We start from the raw sequence: 18,861 nt of genomic DNA on the forward strand, positions 1-18,861 counted from the left end.
CTAAACCTCCCTGGAAACACAGTCAAGAATAGTCACACTCAGAGAAGTGTCTTCTGGGTGATCCGAATGGAGGCGAGTGAACCTGAAGGCAGGCCATCACAGCCTCTCAAATCGATTTATCAGGGAACTTCCTTTATCGTGTTTTAGGCACATGAAATTTAAGGATGAAATCACACAATTCACACAAGATTTTGGAGGACTTGGTTATGATTTCTGGGTATGGACACTGTCACCATGTGTTGAGACGGGAAAGAAAAAGAAAAGAAAGGAAAACCAAAAGCTCCTTCAAGTTAGAGTCTGCAGGTGTTGGGGATTTTGAAAACTTTTTTAGCAGCTTATCACCCTAAAGTTTTGAGAAACCACTAATAACCCATCTACAATCTTCCTCCTGAAGGTTCTCAAGTTAGCCATACTCTTGTTCCCATCTAAACCCAGAGAACCAAGGTCTCAAAGACTGACAGACGGTCCGGAGTGACAGTCATCCAACCACTGTGGAACACACAGTGCAGAGCCTCAGTTCAGCTGGCGCTCAGCGAACATTTGTTACACGAAGACTCTGAATCCTTTTCCATCTGCTTTTGTCAATGACATCTTACTTCCTTGGTTACTTTCTCCAGGGCACCGGGGACTGTTCATTAGCACATTGCTTCCCAGAAATGCTAGCTACAAGGCAGGTTGGAAGGTCAGCCTCTCATTTGTGGTGTTTGTGTATAAAATACCCTCACAGAAAACTGTTCAACATGTATGAGTCCTCACTCAACTGACAGGTTTTCCCAGGTGTGACATTAAGGTGACCTTTTGTACAGTGACAGATAAGGCTGTCTTTGTGAGTGTGGCCAGAACAGCAGCTCTCAAAGGAGCTCAGTACTTTTCCATTTAAAAATTATGGTTTTTTAGTTGTTTCTGAGGCCAGGCCTTACTACGTAGCCCTTTTCTGGCCTGGAACTTACAATATATGGATGAGGCTAGCCTGTAACTCACAGAGACCTGCCTGCCTCTGCCTCTTGAGTGTTGGGATTAAAGGTACATACCACCATGCCTGCCTTAAAAGATCTTAATGATTTTAAAACAAGAGATCCTGTAATTTCATTCAGCATTTGGGACATTTAAGTGAGGCCACAGGCCAGTCACAGAACAACAACAACAACAACAGAAAGAATGGTTTTTGGTATGTGTGGTGGTTTGAATGAGCTGTCCTGGTTGTTCTGGCATCTGAATACTCGGTCACCAGTTGGCAGGTTGTTTACATAGGATGAGGAGGTAGGGCCTTGCTGGCGGAAGTTTGAAGTTTCAGATGGCCATATGTCATTCCCAGTACACTCTCTCTGCTTCCTGTTTGCAGTTTAAGATGTGAGCTCTCAGCTGTTCCCAGTTCGTGCCAGCCTCCTGACATGCTTCCAGGCCATGATGGGGATGAAATATTCTATCCAGAGGAAGCCATAGCCCAAAGTAAACCATCCCATCTATAAATTACCTTGGTCAAGGTGCTTTATCACAGCAGCAACAAGTGCGAATTATAACTACTAAATGAGTATAATTTCCAAATGTCACGAGCAGATATCCTTGGTCAACAATGTGACACAGGCAGAGTAACTACCTAGAGGGCCTGGGGCAGAAGTGTCTCAGAAACCAGGCTGATCTCAGGGTTTAGGATACTTGGCCTCCACGAGGTACAATGATTTGTAGACTCAAACGTGAAACAAGTCCGTGTTCTCTCCTCTCATGTTTCATACACAAGTTACTCACATCACCGGAAAGCGACAGTACGTTGGTGCACCCATCCTGTGACTGGGAGTCCTCAGAGGTCAGCCATGGGGTTTTCTGCATACAGCATCGTGGCAGTTGGTCAAGAATCAAAGTATTTGAGGTTGTGGATGTTTGGGGCTATTGATGCTCAACCTGTGTGTTCTTTGTGGTAGGACACATCACATTCATCTAGCAAAGCAGCAATAGCAGCTTGGTAGTTTGAATGAGAAATGCCCCCCACACTGCATAGGCTTAAATATTTGAACTCTTGGTGTCCGGTTGATGTGTTGTTGTGGAACCTTTAAGGGGTGGAGTTTTGCAGGAAGAAGACAAAGTGTATGCCCTTGGCCACACTTTCAGTTCACTCTGCTTCGTTTTCTGGTGAAAGACCCGATACCTCAGCTTCCTGCTCCAGTCATCTGCTGCCAAGCCTCCTCCAACAGTTATGGACTCCTGCTGGAACCCCAAGCCCAAACAAATGCTTTCCTTGTATAAGTGGATTTTGGTCATGGTGCATCATCACAGCAACAGAAACGTAACAAGTACAAGCAGCTTCTGCACCGGGGCCTAAGACCTCTGTGCCCTGGCTTACGGTACCAGTTTGCCATCTGTGGGGCAGGATTCCCACCTCACTGGAAAGGAACTGGTTGCACCTATTCCAGTTGTGCTGCCATTACACAGGTGAGCACTTCTGGCTGGCGTGATGGTAGCACGGGGTCTGTCGCTGAACAGGACAACTGGCAATGAGTCTCCCCTACAGCCTGACAGCACCTTCAGGAACTGATAGTTACTCTGCTAGAAGGAGTTTAATCAGTCTCAGGCTGATTTCCTCATGTCTTGCAACCGAAGTGTCCTCAACAATAGGGACTCATAGTCTAGTTTGGGCAAGCACCTGAGAGCAGTAGCAATCGCCTTTATGATTACTGGGGTATCAGGGATCTTCCTGGCGACCTGCTGCTCTGGTGAACTGCTGCTCTAGAGCCTTCTAGGAGCCCACTAGCACAGAGTCTGGCTCTTTGTCAGTTTTTCTTCTCTAAGAATTTCATCTGAAAACAAACCTTGCCACTATTCCTTTCAAGTGACCCAGAAGAATCCATCATGTTTCCTCCTCTTTGATCCCTCCCTAATTGCTTTATGAACCTGGCTCACATGCCAGCTTCAATCGTTCAGACTCACCAGAGCCTCTCATAGTTTGTAAAGATCGTACCACCAGCAAAGCAACTAAATCCCAGAACCAAATCTGAAGTCTCTGATGCATTCACTCTTCTCCTTGGAGCACAATCTTCCCAGGACTAACGAACTGAGATCAGACAGCACCTCTCTCATGCCCAGGTCACCTAGTAACACTGGTCCTTGCTATGTTGTCTTCTGGTCCTTGATGTACAGAAGCCACATGTCCTAATGGCCCCTGTAAACTATAAGGGAGCAATTTTCCTTCTCTTGTCCCTGGTTGCACAGCCTGTCTTCTGAGGAAGGGAGAACAATGACATCCTCCATTTCTCTGTTGCCATGACACTCAGGCATCCCATCCATCCCACGTCCCATGAGCTGATGGGCTCCTTAACTTCCTATTGGAAAATCTTCCTAATTCAAGACGTTCAGAGGCAGATCCTTATGGATTCCTGTTTTAAGGCCCCATCTATGTGCTGAATTTTGGGTTTTCCGCTCCTCTGTGATAAAGGTTGCAGCAGCAGAGTATCTCCTCACTTCTAGTCTCTCTTCCCTTCCTCTCTGTCCAAGTCTTCAAAGTGGTTTCATGTGTTTGGACTCTAGGAAGGGCTCTTTAGTCCAGGTATACTCTACCCCTGCTTTCCCCTGTTGCAGGCAAGTTGTGTCTGGGCAGACAGCTAAACTTCAGTTGTAGGTCTTATCACCTACAGCAGAGGTCCTGCAACTGCTGTGAGAGCCTGCTTATGACCCCATGCCTTCTACTTTCAGGTGTTGTAACACTTTCTCTAGTTAGCAGCCATCTGGGGACATTCACATGGGAGATCTCATTCATCTAGGAGGCTTGCCACTCCAAGCAGAAGGTGGCTATCCTGGGACTCCTCCTAAGCATAGCAGCCTAGGCTTAAATGCATGACTTACACCCATAGTAGGGAATGAATAGCTACCTCAGCAGAAAGGAAGCACACATTCCCAACCACATAGGGAAAGTAGCCATATTTGAATTGCCCTACAAACACTCCAACTCCAGACAGATCAGCACCCCTACCCCCATTGCAAGATAATCACCTACAGTAGGGGGCATTCTATTCCCCACCCCCACCCCCAGTCTGTTGGTTGCTGTGTGACAACAGGTTTAGGACTTTTCTTGTCATATGAACAAATACATGTCTGTTCACCCACATAGGGCACCAACAATGGGCTCAAGAAGTGGTTCGACTCAAGTCTAGCTTGGTAAGCACAGGTGCGAGTTACTGGAGCTGAGTGAGGGATACTTAAAATAGCATGGGAGGTGAGGTGCACCATGGGACTTCCCAGTGCAGCTGTCAGGAAATGCCAAGGAAGGGTCTCCTCTTCCCCAGCAATCTTTTACTGTGTGTATAACCTTGATGGTGGACACACAACAACAACAAACAAACAAAAAAACACTTTGTCTCATAACTTTCTTGTGAGTACTCAGGAAAAAATGTTTCAAACTAGAGAAAGTAACCAATGTGGAACACTCTTCATTCAACAGCAGTGGTGTTGCATACGTGTGTGTGTGTGTGTGTGTGTGTGTGTGTGTGTGTGTGTGTGTGTGTATTTCACTCAAGAGCCAAAAGAGCCTATCTCTTCTCATAGGAAAACCCTCTAGAAACTTATAGGAAAACATCTACAAACTTACAATAATTGAATTTTAACTGTATTCTCTGTCTACGGTAGAATCGAACTAGAAATCAATAACAAAGGTGACAGGAAAAAATCTTCAAACACTTGGAATTTAGACGACGCATTTATAAATAAAATTATTTTATAAATAAAATTTATAGGCCAAAGAGGATGTCTGAGAAGGAAATTTAATATATTAGAGCTGAACGGTAATGAAAACACCTATCAAAAATATCAAGACACAGTTAAAGCCATGCCAGAAGGGAAATTTACAGCACTGGATGATTACAGCAGAAGGGGAAAATTGCAAGCCAATAATGCAGGTTCCTCCCTCAAGAAGCTAGAAAAGCATAGTCAAGTGGACCCAAAGCAAGATGTAGAGGAGAAAATATGAAGAAAAAAATATCATTCAAAATAAGAGACTTAGGGAATGCCTCGGTCAGCAAAGCACATGCTTTCAAGCATGAAGACCCTAAAGATCCCATCCTCAGAATCCACACAACGTGTTGGGCAGGATGACGCACACCATAATTCCGGCTCTGGGGAGGTAGAGACAACAGTATTCTGGAGCTCACTGGCTAAACAGCCTACTTGGTCAGTGAGATATCCTGTCTCAAATGACATAGATGGCATTCTGGAAGATGACATCTGACATTGCTCTATGACCTCTGCATGCACCAACATACACGGGCACATGAATCCACCCACACACAAGTGCACAAACATGCATTAATGAAAAGAAAAGCAAATTGGAAATAACACAACAGAAAAGTGTAAAATGAAAAGCTGCTTCTTTAGTGGGATCAATACAACTGACACACCCCTAGCAAAACTAACAAATCTAAGACGAAAACAGAAGTCATCAATATCAAAAATGAGCCTAGTGACATCACCACATTCCTGCTACCATTAACACACAAGTGTCAGCACACAAGCATTAACTCACACAAGCATTAACACACAAGCATTAGCTCACAAGCATTAACACACACAAGAATTAATACACAAGAATTAATACACAAGCATTAACACACAAGCATTAACTCACAAGCATTAACACACACAAGAATTAATACACAAGCATTAACTCACAAAAGCATTACACACAAGCATTAACTCACAAAAGCATTACACACAAGCATTAGCTCACAAGCATTAACACACACAAGAATTAATACACAAGCATTAACACACAAGCATTAACACACAAGCATTAACTCACAAGCATTAACACACACAAGAATTAATACACAAGCATTAACTCACAAAAGCATTACACACAAGCATTAACTCACAAGCATTAACACACAAGCGTTAGCACACAAGAATTAACACACAAGTGTCAGCACACAAGCATTAACTCACACAAGCATTAACACACAAGCATTAGCTCACAAGCATTAACACACACAAGAATTAATACACAAGCATTAACACACAAGCATTAACACACAAGCATTAACTCACAAGCATTAACACACACAAGAATTAATACACAAGCATTAACTCACAAAAGCATTACACACAAGCATTAACTCACAAGCATTAACACACAAGCGTTAGCACACAAGAATTAACACACAAGTGTCAGCACACAAGCATTAACTCACACAAGCATTAACACACAAGCATTAGCTCACAAGCATTAACACACACAAGAATTAATACACAAGCATTAACACACAAGCATTAACACACAAGCATTAACTCACAAGCATTAACACACACAAGAATTAATACACAAGCATTAACTCACAAAAGCATTACACACAAGCATTAACTCACAAGCATTAACACACAAGCGTTAGCACACAAGAATTAACACACAAGTGTCAGCACACAAGCATTAACTCACACAAGCATTAACACACAAGCATTAGCTCACAAGCATTAACACACACAAGAATTAATACACAAGCATTAACACACAAGCATTAACACACAAGCATTAACTCACAAGCATTAACACACACAAGAATTAATACACAAGCATTAACTCACAAAAGCATTACACACAAGCATTAACTCACAAGCATTAACACACAAGCGTTAGCACACAAGAATTAACACACAAGTGTCAGCACACAAGCATTAACTCACACAAGCATTAACACACAAGCATTAACTCACAAGCATTAACAAACAAGCGTTAGCACACAAGAATTAACACACAAGCATTAACTCACACAAGCATTAACACACAAGTGTTAACTCACAAGCATTAACTCACACAAACATTAACACACAAGTGTTAACTCACAAGCATTAACTCACAAGCATTAACTTACACAAGCATTAACTTACACAAGCATTAGCACACAAGTGTTAGCACACAAGAATTAACACACAAGCATTAACTCACACAAGCATTACACACAAGCATTAACTCACAAGCATTAACTCACAAACATTAACTCACAAACATTAACTCACAAACATTAACACACAGGGGATGCTACTCTGAACTACATGCTCCATTCATTAAAAGAAATTGTAGTTTTTATTTTTAAGAATTTATTTTTATTATTTTAAATTATATATCTGTGTTTGGGTTGTCCATGAGAGCCCAAGGAGGCCAGAGCATTGAATCCCCTAGAACTGGACTACAGGTGGTTGTCAGCCTTCATGTGGGTGCTGGAAACTGAACCCTGGTCCTCTGGAAGAGCGAGTGTTCGTAACTACTAAGCCATCTCTCTGGTCCCAGAAGAAACTTTAAAACTTAGAAAGTAATATAATTTTCCTCAAACTAAAAACTAACATTAAACAAACATTAAATATATCACGTATTCCTATAACCATTAAGAGAAATTGAATTTACAATCTAAGTTTATTTAAAACATTTCCACAGCCAAATGATTATAGAAGAGAATTCTACGAAAACATAAAGAATTAGCATATGCTCACATAAGGTACTCCTTAAAACAGAAAAGGATCGAACACTTCCCAATTAACTTCATGAGGCGCTAATCATAAAACTGTAACCATATACTATAACAATCATAGACTGTAAACAAAGGAAAACAGTAGTTACATTCCTGACAGCATCTTTCATGAACTTAGATGTGAAAATCCATAACAAAATTTAACCTAAATATGTATAATTATTATTAATACATGTTTGCCCATTGGGATATACACTGGTAAATTACTTTAATTCTGTATCCGAGAACCAATAATAACAATGTGTCATATTATAAAATCATGGAAAAGACCAAAAAACATCTAGAATTCTTCATAGTGAATGATTTTTTGCTAGAAGATCAGGAATGAGGTAGGTTGTTTATGTCAGCATTCTTGCCCAACAAAGAGCTTGTAGTCACTGGAGTAAGACAGGTTTGGGGGGGGTGCAGATGTAAAGGAAGAGAGCAAATGTCCCTTGTTTTCAGAGATAGCATGATTGCCTCTTCAGGGAACTCCTACATGCGATAAGTAAGATCTGAATGGTTACAATGATAAGTTTAATTTGTAAGTTTTTTAAGCTACATTTTTAAAACTGTGTGTCTTTGTGGGGATCTGTGCACCTGTGTACAGTACCAACAAGGTCGGATCCCCTGAAGCTGGAGTCACAGGGGCTTGTGGGCTGCCAGTCTTGGGTATTGGACTGAATTCCAGTCCTCTGGATGAGCAAGAGTGTTCTTAACAGCTGAGCCCTTTCTCCAACCTAGACATGGATATTTAATCTGACAATGATTGTATGGAAACCAAAATTTTAAATGAGATTAACATTTACAGCTACTTTCAAAAAAGAAAAAAAAAAGGAAGAAAAAAGAAAGAGAAAAAATCCTTAGGTATAAATTTAAGCCAATTCTAAAATGACAATTAAAAAAATGAAGGCATAAGTAACACGAGATATACTATACTCAAAAAGAAGCAATGTTAAAAAAAAAACCCTTTCCTCCAAATTAATCTATAGTTGATGCAATTCCTAACAAAATTCTCTCTCTCTCTCTCTCTCTCTCTCTCTCTCTCTCTCTCTCTCTCTCTCTCTCTGTGTGTGTGTGTGTGTGTGTGTGTGAGAGAGAGAGAGAGAGAGAGAGAGAGAGAGAGAGAGAGAGAGAGCTTTCTTTGTAGTATATATGGAGTGGCTAAAGCAATCCTTAAGAAAAGAACAATTAAATGAGAGAAATGCTTTACCTGGTACAAAAGCTTACAATTTAGCTGTGAGACAGCACAGCGCTAGTGAAGGGTAGATAGACACAGGCTGATGAAGCAGAATGAAGACCACAGAAGCAGACCCACATAAATAGACCTCCTGGGTTTTGTTGTTACTGTAACAACTGCATGCCCCCCACACTAAATAAATAAATAGGCAAATATACTCTTAAAATTGGGGTAATTATCAAAACTTAGGGTTAGACAAGAGTTCTCCAGCGTAACACCAAAATGAAAGATTGGTAAGCCGCATCTATCTCCTCCAGTCTGAAAATTTCTGTTCTGCAAATTCCCAAAAAGAGGCTCCACAGGCGAGGCTGGGACTCAGACAAAACATGTGCACACATCTCACAAAGGATCTGTTCTAGACTACACAAAGAACTCTTCTTGCCTGACGTGAATGAGACACTGGGTTCAGGCCCAAACACCGAAACGAAACAAATGAACTGACAAACCAGACACTCTCAATGGAGTGTGGGCAAAAGACTTGAACAGATATCTTAATTTTTTTTTTAAACTCTACAGCAAAACTAAATCGGTGTTTTCAAAGGATGTTCACTGTCATTGGCGCTCAGGGAAATGAACATTTTCTTGAGCTACTACTATGTCTGTCGGAATGGCTAAAGTAACAAATACAGTGCTGAGTACAAAGTACTAAGTACAAACTGCTACTGTGTATATCGAGCAATGTGGATGTTCAACGAGACATCCACGGTGTCTTATACTAATACACAGCCCAGCAATTACTTTCCTGGGCATTTATCCCCAAGAAATTTTATGTTCCCACATAAACCTGCACACTGATATTTATAACATCTTTATCCATAATAACCAAAATAGAGAAACAGCCCTTGAAGGTGTGCTTCACTGCTTGACAGCTAAACGCTGACCCCTGGATGACCCTGGAGACCCTCAGGCCATGAAAGCAATCCATTGACCAACGATTGACTGACTGTGGTAAATAGGACGGAATTCTAGGAAATAACATTGAGTTGTTTTCTTTTATCTAATAAAAAGACAAAGAAAAAGACTACGTGACTATCTATGTAATTCCATTTTTTTTCAACAATCTTGAAATGACAAAACTTGGAGTGAGGTGGAGTGCTATCCAGGGTTGCTTGTTAGAGAGAGGGAGGCTTTGCTGAGTCAGCAGCGGTGGTACCTACCCAAAATTGCACTCGTGGTGAATAAAAGAAGTAAAGGAGTAATTAAAGATGGGGAGGGGTCCATTAATGCTCAGCCAGTGTCCACTGATACGGTATTGTTTGTAGTTTCAACAACTGTCAGTTATGGACCTGGGGGCTGTAGCTCTGTTACAAGAGTTCTTGCCTAGCCCCAAGAAGCCCTGGGCTCGATCCCAGCACCATACCCAGGCCTGGTAAATGCAAGCCTGTAATCCCAGCTCTGGAGTGCAAGGAGGGGGATGTTAAGACTACCTGTTAAGTTCCAGGCCAACCCGGGCAACATGAGACTGTTTCAGAAAGAAAACAGCACCTCCCAAACGAGAGTTTTCTTAGAACTGCATGTGAATCTAAGATTCTCTCAAAATCCTCTGGTCTGATTTTCTAACGGTATGAATGCTAGCGAACTGTATGTAGTCTTACACGCCTTGAAATACACAAAGACAAGAGACAGGTGATTATTTCTTAAATTTGGGGATACTACCTCGCTTTTAAGTGCCACCCCCTCACGTTGCTGTCAGCGACTGCGGGAGTGTTGGATCTGGGAGTGGGCGAGGAGAATTCAGGGCCTGGCCTCGTCGCCATCAGGTGTATGTAGAGTTGGGCGTTGATGTGTAAGAGAGGCAAAGCCCAGAAAGAATGCGACAAGGCAAAGGATGCCGTCCTGTCAGAGAAGGTGCTATGCAGAATGCCAATTGGAGAAGGGTTTCAAGGAGCGTGCCTGAGCCTCGGGAACGCCCTCCCGTGCACCTTTCGGGAGGCGGTGGGCAGCCTCCCCCGAGCAGTAACCGAACCCCGCCACGCACAGAACCAGGTGAGCCCCGGACACAGCGCGGAGGTGAGGCCTCCGGGCGACCGCCGCAAGCGTGCTCGCCAGCACGGTTCGCAGAGGCGGCGCCCGGTCTCAGAAGCTGCGGCGGAGACGCCAAGGAGGCTGAGAGTGCGGAGAGGGTGGGGCTTTGCGGAGATCCCGCCGGCGCCAGCGGAGGAGCAGCGGCTGGCTGAGGGCGCGCTTACCCAGGCACGTGGGTGTGGAGCCACCGGCGCCGCCCGGCCTGCTCTCTGCAGCATCACAGCGCGGGTGCAGGCGCGGGAGCAACCGCGTCGGGGAGGGCTGGGACGCGCGGCCCGCACCGCATCCTGGCCCGACGCCTGGAGGCGCTCTCCACGCGCGTCCTTTCCCCGCTGCCCGGGCCTCCTTGAATCTCCAGAGTGGGAAGCTGAAAAACTGGAGGCTTTGTCCAAGGGTGGTTGGGGACACTGGAGCTTCCAAACCTTTTGCCCACACCCCTGACTAGGGATGACGGGGCAGAGACATATGGGCATTGACCTGCCTAAGGAGCACCTGAGGGCTTTGAGGGAACTCTACCCACAACTGAACCCGGGACGCTGGGGAGTCGTCAGGTTCCACGTAGGTGGACCCCGAGCTGGGACAGCCGCGGATCGCTGTCATGGATGCTCCGCAAGGGCTGCGGCCAGCCCTGGGCAGACACGAGCGCCTGGTGGGGGTGCAGCAGAGTGCGCTGGGGACGAAGATGGTGGGCGGGGCGCGAGGTGAACACCCAACAAGGAGGGGGCGGAAGGCAATGAGAAGGTAGCGGTCTCACTGTCGCAGCAACCCTACGGAAGGCTCTAGGGAGATGGCAGAGTCAATGTGGTGCCTGTCAGGCGCACTGTGGTCCGGGCAGGCCTTGGTCCGCTTTAGTAATGAACAGAGCGGAGACTGCAGGCTCAGACTCTTACTGGTGCTGGCCAGTGTGCAGGCATTCAGACTTAGGAGCAGGAAGGAAGGAAAGAGAGGAGGACAGTGCCTGCGCTATAGAAGGGGATGGTAATGCTTAGCGCAGCTCTTGAGGACGTGCCTGCAGACAGGGAGCCTCCGAAATCCGTTTTATCCCGGGAAACCATTTGTCCCATTCCACCACGCCCTCTTCGCAGCTTTCCAAAATTAACCTGTCGATACTTCCAGATCCCTTTCAGGTTGAAAATAAGGATAAATTCTGCACTTTGTTAACATGCCCCACCCCTGTCGCCGTAAAGCAGCTTCTCACAACCCTAAGGTGTGGTCACTCCAAAGGCACAGTTCAACAGACGTCTGATCGTGCCGCAGAAGGACGCTGACCTGTCCAGTTCAATGTCACCCCCTTCATCGCGGCCCTTGTGTATTCTCTTAACAGGGCGTAGTCAGGGACCTACCCCAATACAGACACTGTCACGAACATTCCTAACCCTACACTGCAAGGTGTGTCCGGTCAACCACACTGGGAGCGCTCTCTCTCTCTCTCTCTCTCTCTCTCTCTCTCTCTCTCTCTCTCTCTCAATGGTACCCAAGGGCAGGACAGCAGGACACATGGAAGTCCAGGATCTGATACCATGCACCTCCAGTGTGTGTGTGTGTGTGTGTGTGTGTGTGTGTGTGTGTGTGTGTGTGTTGATTTAACTGCACAATCATTCCCAGACGTGCAAGATAAAGCACTGAAGGGGGGCGGGGGGACGAAAACAAAAAATCAGGATCTACAGTTTCAAGTTCAAAACCACAACCTTGAGGCTCTGAAGGAGCATTCACCCGCTTCCTGTCTAGGATTCGGGATAATACATCTTCGAATATCCTCAGAAATTATCTCTTCGGGTGATGCTACAAGTGAGCAGTATTCTCTCAGCTTCCCAGATCCTTACTAAAAAGGTGTGTGTGTGTGTGTGTGTGTGTGTGTGTGTGTGTGTGTGTCTGTAAAATGGATTATTCCCCCCCCCTTTTTTAATATAGAGTAGTTTTGAGAAGGGCAGCGAGGCATCCGCTTGGAAAATAAGATGCTTCTTAATTTGACAGGCCCCTCTCTCCCATGGGTAGCTTTTTGGAGTCCTCCAAAATTCTGTCTAGCACTGATACCTGAAGCTTTACATACAGTTAAACTTCCTACTAAGCAAACCTGCTGGACATTAATCCTGTGCCCAGCGAAGCCAGACATGCATGTGTCATGAAAGGGTTGGAGAAAGAACCTCTGAGTCGAGGGAGGCTGAGAGGAAAGTTGGAGCGCAATGGGACGGAAGGCCAGAGTCCCGCCTTCTTCCCCATTTGCGCCTTGGACTATGCGGTGTCTGCCTTGGCCAGAAACCGCATCCACGTCCAAAGCCAGTACAAAACTCCATTGGACAGAAATTAGAAAGAAACCAGGTAGAGAGGGATAGTTTGCTTCTAATAATCGCATGAGTATACCCACAGTATGGCCCAAGTGGCAAGCAGACGTGGGATTCACGGCCCCCATGTGCTGCTGGGGTTGGCGCAGACGCGTCTGCGGGCATCGCGGCGGACGTGACACCGCATTTTCTCCGAATTCCTGCCATCTAGGATGGTGCAACCGAGGGAGGGGGGTCATGGGGAGGTGGAGTGCGAGGCTGCGGGATCCGCTCTCTCTGCAGAGAACTGGAGCATGAACAGCGCGAAACTCCGAAGGCGTTCACATTTAAGGGAAAAGCAACGCCCGGTCGTGGGTGGTTAATAGCCGGCTTCCCACAGCCAAGAGGCACGTCCCTGGCGGCTTCACTGCCTTATGTTTTAATTTGACCTTTATTGGATCTTTGCTCCCCTAGACTGAGGACTGGACTCGCACTCAGAAGACCACTGCCCTCTCTGGGGAAGGTGGGCCTTCTACTGTGGCTCCCTTCTGCTGAAGGAGCCGGCTCGAGTTCGGAACCTTGTAGACCTGGGAGTTATCAGGCATTCCCGGTCTAATCGCGGGTTGGAAGGTTTTCTAGCCTTGGAACTGGGCGGTGTCTGCAATGCATCGCAGCGCCTTAAGCTGTTCTCAAGTACTCACTCTCGCCTGTGCGCAGAAAGAGACAGAGTGGGGAGGGGTCACTCTTGACTTTGAAGTGCCAGTGGTCTACCCGGAGTACCAGCGTGTGTGTGTGTGTGTGTGTGTGTGTGTGTGTGTGTGTGTGTGTGTGTGTGTGTGTGTGTGTGCTCTGCAGCGGAGGAGGGAGGGTTCTACTGCCAAGGGCAGGGCGGAGAACTGTGAAGGCCGGCTGGTGGTGTGAAAGCCTTCCCAGGTTCAGCTGCGGTGATCAACCGGCACTGCAGCTGAAGGGGCTGGTTGCACCTTGCGCGCTACCCCGCCTTCCATGTGTTCCCCGGCTTTTCCGGGAGGAAAGATGGGGTGCCCATAGCGGGTGGGGCGCGCCGGCTGCCCAGTCGGGAGGTCACGTGTTCCCCTACCCCCCTTACTGCAGCGGGAGTTCCAATCAGAGCGCGCCAGGGGGCTCCTCCCGGGCTGGAACCACCCGGCTCGGCGGCGCGGGGTGGGCTGCCATCACCTGACCGCCCGCCCCCGCCCCCCGCGAGTAAGGGGCGGTGGTAGCGTCTGCTCGGTTACAAATGGCCCCTCCCGCTCCGCTCGCCCGCTCGCTCGAGCTCGGCGCGGACCCGCCCGGGAGCGCTCCTCGCAGCAGCTGCCCAGGTCCCATTGCCCTACCGGGCGCGGGCGATCAGACCACCTCAGAGGGCACGCTCAGATACCCAGACGTCCGGCCACCTCAATAGGCACACTCCGCACCCTGTGATCCGACCATCCGCGGAGGCGTGCTAGACCTCCGGGTGGGCGTGCTGGGCTTCTATGCGGCGGAAGTCTAGACCACAGATTGTGACTTCTCTTCTAGCAGTAGGTGAGTGCCCAGCGGGAGTGCAGGCATGGGATACCCTCCTACGGTGTGGGAACCCCTGGATCTTCTAAGGCAAGGGAGGTTTGGTGTAATGACTAAGTCAAGCTTGCAGAACAAGTCCGAAGTCACTCGCCTTCTGGGCCTCCTTTTCTGAGTTTCCCAGTCCCTGATTTGGAAAAGCGCTTTGATTTGAAGAATTCTTGTCTTGAGATACTTGACAAAGGTTGAAAAGACACTCAGATAGGAGCCAGTAGCTGTAGCTAGCTGGCACAGGCTGGGTACACTCGGAGTGTCTGAATGTGGGGGGCGGGGGCCCTTTTGAGAATCAGCTCTGGGTAGGGCTAGGGCGAAGCCTCTGCGTCAGTCCGGTCACTCTGTCCCCCAAAGCCACTTGAAATGCCAAGAAGAGAAGAAACAGAGTGGCTGTAGATGTTGCTAACCAGCTAACCCCCACCGTTTCTGATCTACCCCTGTACTGCAGGTTATTCTGCCAAGGATGTGTGAGACTTGAAGGCGCCTAGGAAACATCATTTTTACTTTATGACTTTGGGGCAGAAAAATATGCGTTGAACTGTTGAATTACTGGGAAAGATGGGAGAAATAACTTAATTCGCATTTTTGTAAAGTTTTTGTTTTAAATGCAAGGCAGTACAGATGTAGGTAGTTAAATCATATTTTGCAACTATATCTTTGGCTTTATGATACATATATTTCTTATAACCTTTCAAACAAAACCTTAGAGAAATAAATAAATAAATAAATACCAAGGTGTGTGTGTGTGTGAGTGTGTGTCTGTGAGTGTGTGTGTGTGTGTGTGTGTGTGTGTGAGAGAGAGAGAGAGAGAGAGAGAGAGAGAGAGAGAGAGAGAGAGAGCGCGCAGAGCTGGAGAAAGCAGTTCTGGTGAATAGAAGACAACCTCCTTTGATGAGTACAGTGATGGCCAATTTAATTTGTCATATGCCACTGAAGGGAATGTCAAGCTGATAACATGCAGACTGGGGAGAAAATGAAGTAGGAGTTGCCCCTAGAGGAAGAAATAAGCCCTGATCCAATTACACTGGGGAAAGAGCTGAAGGCTAGCCCTTCTGCACTGGAGCTGTCTTCTGGTAGAGGTAGAAGGGTGCAGTTTGAAATTCAAGCTCTGAGTTCAGACATGAAGCAGCATAAAGATGAGAGAGAGAGAGAGAGAGAGAGAGAGAGAGAGAGAGAGAGAAAGAGGAAGAGAAGAGAGAGGAGGGGGGTGAGAGAGAGAAAATGGGTGTGACCGAAGACAGCTCTTACCCATTTACTCCAGCTGCACTTGCTGAAGGGTTGAGAGGTATGCTGACTCATAAGGATGCCTGCAGGGCTTAGCACACTGAGATTTCACTTCTAGACCTTAACCACTAAATATATATTGATATATATATATACATATGTACACATATGTATGTGTATATATATATATATATATATTCATTCTTATCAGTCTCCTCCCTAGAAGATTTTCCCTGGGTTTTTAGATTCACCTCCTTCATTTTCATAACCACCATCCACGCTGGTGCACACATCTCATTTGGCTTGACACAAAGGTTTTTTTATCTCCCTTGTAACATTAGAAACAGTGATACTCTTAACCACCCGATTATGTTCAATGTATTTGTGGGGAATATTGGAAAAGTAGGATGTGAACAGTTCATTTTTTTTTAACAGCAAATAATCTCTTTGCCATTACACTGCAAGACTAGGGAGCCCCACCCTTCTTCTGAGCGTCTGCCTGACACCAGGAAAGGAACCCTGCAATTGCAGCAGTGCAGGGCGAGGCAGCATCAGGCTCCCAGATGCCTGTGCCTATGTGCAGTAATATTGGGGGTGGGGGGCTTCAACTCCTGTGCAGGCTTCAAAACCTAATATTGCTCCACTTCACCTGTCAGCTCCACAAACCACTATTTGTAATAACTCTGAGAGACTGATTTTACTGGAGAAGACACAGAGTGAGAACTGCTTCCAAACTTTACAGTCTGGGAGGCTGAAAGACATGGTGAGAACAAACAGCACAAGCTTTGGATCTCCTGATAATGTTTCTGGACAAAAATAAGGCTTTGGAGTTGTTAGCGTTTTGTTTTCTTTGATGAGGTTTTCGGGTAATATGTGGGATAAGCCAGCACGTGTGATAGTTAAGTACCTGGTATCTTCATGAGAACAAGAAGAAATAAATGGACGAACCAATCCTTTACTGCAAGCTCCATCACGCAGAACTGAGTCGGGACGTGCCACATCTGATTAGAGAAAGCCACCTCTGCAAAGACAAGATTTCAAATCTATAGGAGAGAAAGTGTCATAAGCCCTTTGAATAAAGAGGCATTATAAATTCATAATTCCTAACTCTCACTGCTACCCGTCTGCACATTATCTGCACAAACATCAGGGCTGACCAAGAGGAAGAGAAGTCTAAACCATTTTTACTTTCCTAAAAAAAAAAAAAAAAAAAAAAATCTTTTTCTCCAGAAAGATGCCCTCTTGGTTACCTACCCTCCATTTCTAAGGTAGATGAATTATTTAAAGGGGGAAAAGATATTTCTCACCTGATTGCTAGAATGAGCTTGCACATTTCCAGATCTGGCTGGACCTGTTAGCACTTACCTCAGCCATTACTCCGAGTGAAAATTGCATGTTCCTTTTTAAAGCGATAATTCAAGTTCAAAGCTGACAAAACTCCTTCTGTACCCCCCAACACACATACCCTCCCCCTGACATTATCTTCCCCTCCTTTAAATCTACAAAACACAACTATAAATCCACCCAGCACCTTGAAGACTTTGAGTCACTGGAACAAGCAATCAGGTAAATTGCCCGTGATTGCAGGTCATTCTAAAATCAAAATCAATTCCAGTAGGTTCAGGACTCACATGGGCAGGGTGGCTCTAGCATGCAGCTTGGACGCTAGTACGTCAGCAGCCATGCTTCACAGAGTCTCTTCCTAAGACATCCGGCGATGATCTGAGGAAGCTGGCACTGTCTACCTGCTTGCTGTTGATTGCAGCGTGAGAAGGTTCCAGAATATTACTGCCTTGAGTTCCCACAGTAAATATATAAACTGCACTGTGTGAGGAACATTCCAGAACATCTGAATGAAGCCAGCGATCTGGCTGAACTAATGCCTGTCCTGCCAAAGCATGACAAAAAATCTCATTTTTTACCCCAAGAGAGAAAGATGTTGCTAATGAACACATCCTTTTCAGGGGTGTGAAGGACAAAGGGAGGGAGGTGTCTGACGACTGACTTAGAGTGGACCTCTGGGAATCTTTTTCACCTGCCCATGTCACATCACACCTAAGATTTATAAGTAGTTTGATGAAAACCCAGTTTGCAAATCAGTCATTTCAGGGAATTTTAGATTTTTATGTGTTCAAAAATTGATACATTTTTATTCATTACTTTTTAAAATTGATACATTTTTATTTTCTCTCATGAATGTGTGCATGTTCCTCTGTGTGTGTGTGTGTGTGCACGCACGCGCGTGTGTGTGCAAGACTGTGTCTGACAGTAAAAAGTAGCTTTACTTAAAAAAAAAAACAAAAACTGAAAACTGGGTGTGGTAGCACATGCCTGTGACTGCAGCACTCTTGAAAGACTGGAAATCGAAACAAGGAGGATTCCTGTTCAAGGCCAGACCTTGTCTCGAAACAAACAAAACACAGAAGCCCCAAGCCAGCACTCCCCAACCCAACATTTGCAATTGCAGCTCCTTTCCTTTGGAGTGGCATTAAATACTTGCACAGACATTTCTGCAGGATTCAAGAATGCGCTTTGCGTGCACATTCTGCCACATGCATGCGCATCCCACACAGATGAATTTGCTGCTCAGGGTTAGTTGATTTTCATTTTGAGGAGACTCTGGGGTTGTCATAAGCATTTTTATTTGTGTCTTTCCATGAATATTAGGTTCTGGTTCCATTTAACTGGGCTATCTCTGGGCCATCAAGTAGGTTCTGGTTCCATCTAGCTGGGCTATCTCTGGACCATCAAGACCCTCCGACTTTTTTTAGTGTCTCAAAATGTCACTTTTTTTAGGATGGATTTGAATGCTTAGAGTCAAAATACTGTGAGTAACTTTGCTCAGATGCAGTTCAGAGCTCATCTGCTCTGGTCAAACTACTTCGACTGTTCTCCAGATACTCACAGGTTTGCAGACAACCCTAACTGCTAACGCTCTGACTGATTTGGTCTTGCAGGTATTGACTGGTCCCACTGCCGCCCTTCTGCCTGAGAGTAGTTCAAACTGTAAGTTCAGAAAACTAAATAATTAAATATTGATAGTTTTAGAGATCTA

At 45.6% G+C, this 18,861-nt stretch overlaps 1 long non-coding RNA gene across 9 annotated transcripts in view; it reads left to right on the forward strand.

The window, feature by feature from the left end:
- Positions 1–14,156: 14,156 nt before the first annotated feature.
- LOC103690480 (uncharacterized) overlaps positions 14,157–18,861 on the forward strand; it is a 113,303-nt gene continuing 108,598 nt past the window's right edge. For 8 of the 9 annotated variants that reach the window (XR_010054544.1, XR_010054542.1, XR_010054545.1 and 5 more), the window contains exons 1-2: positions 14,157–14,552; positions 18,764–18,812. This is a non-coding gene — a long non-coding RNA (uncharacterized LOC103690480). The remainder of the gene's footprint in view (positions 14,553–18,763; positions 18,813–18,861) is intronic. The other variant, XR_010054543.1, reaches the window with a different exon arrangement.

This window comes from Rattus norvegicus, chromosome 8 (assembly GCF_036323735.1).
Source record: "Rattus norvegicus strain BN/NHsdMcwi chromosome 8, GRCr8, whole genome shotgun sequence".
Classification (NCBI taxonomy): Eukaryota; Metazoa; Chordata; class Mammalia; order Rodentia; family Muridae; genus Rattus; species Rattus norvegicus.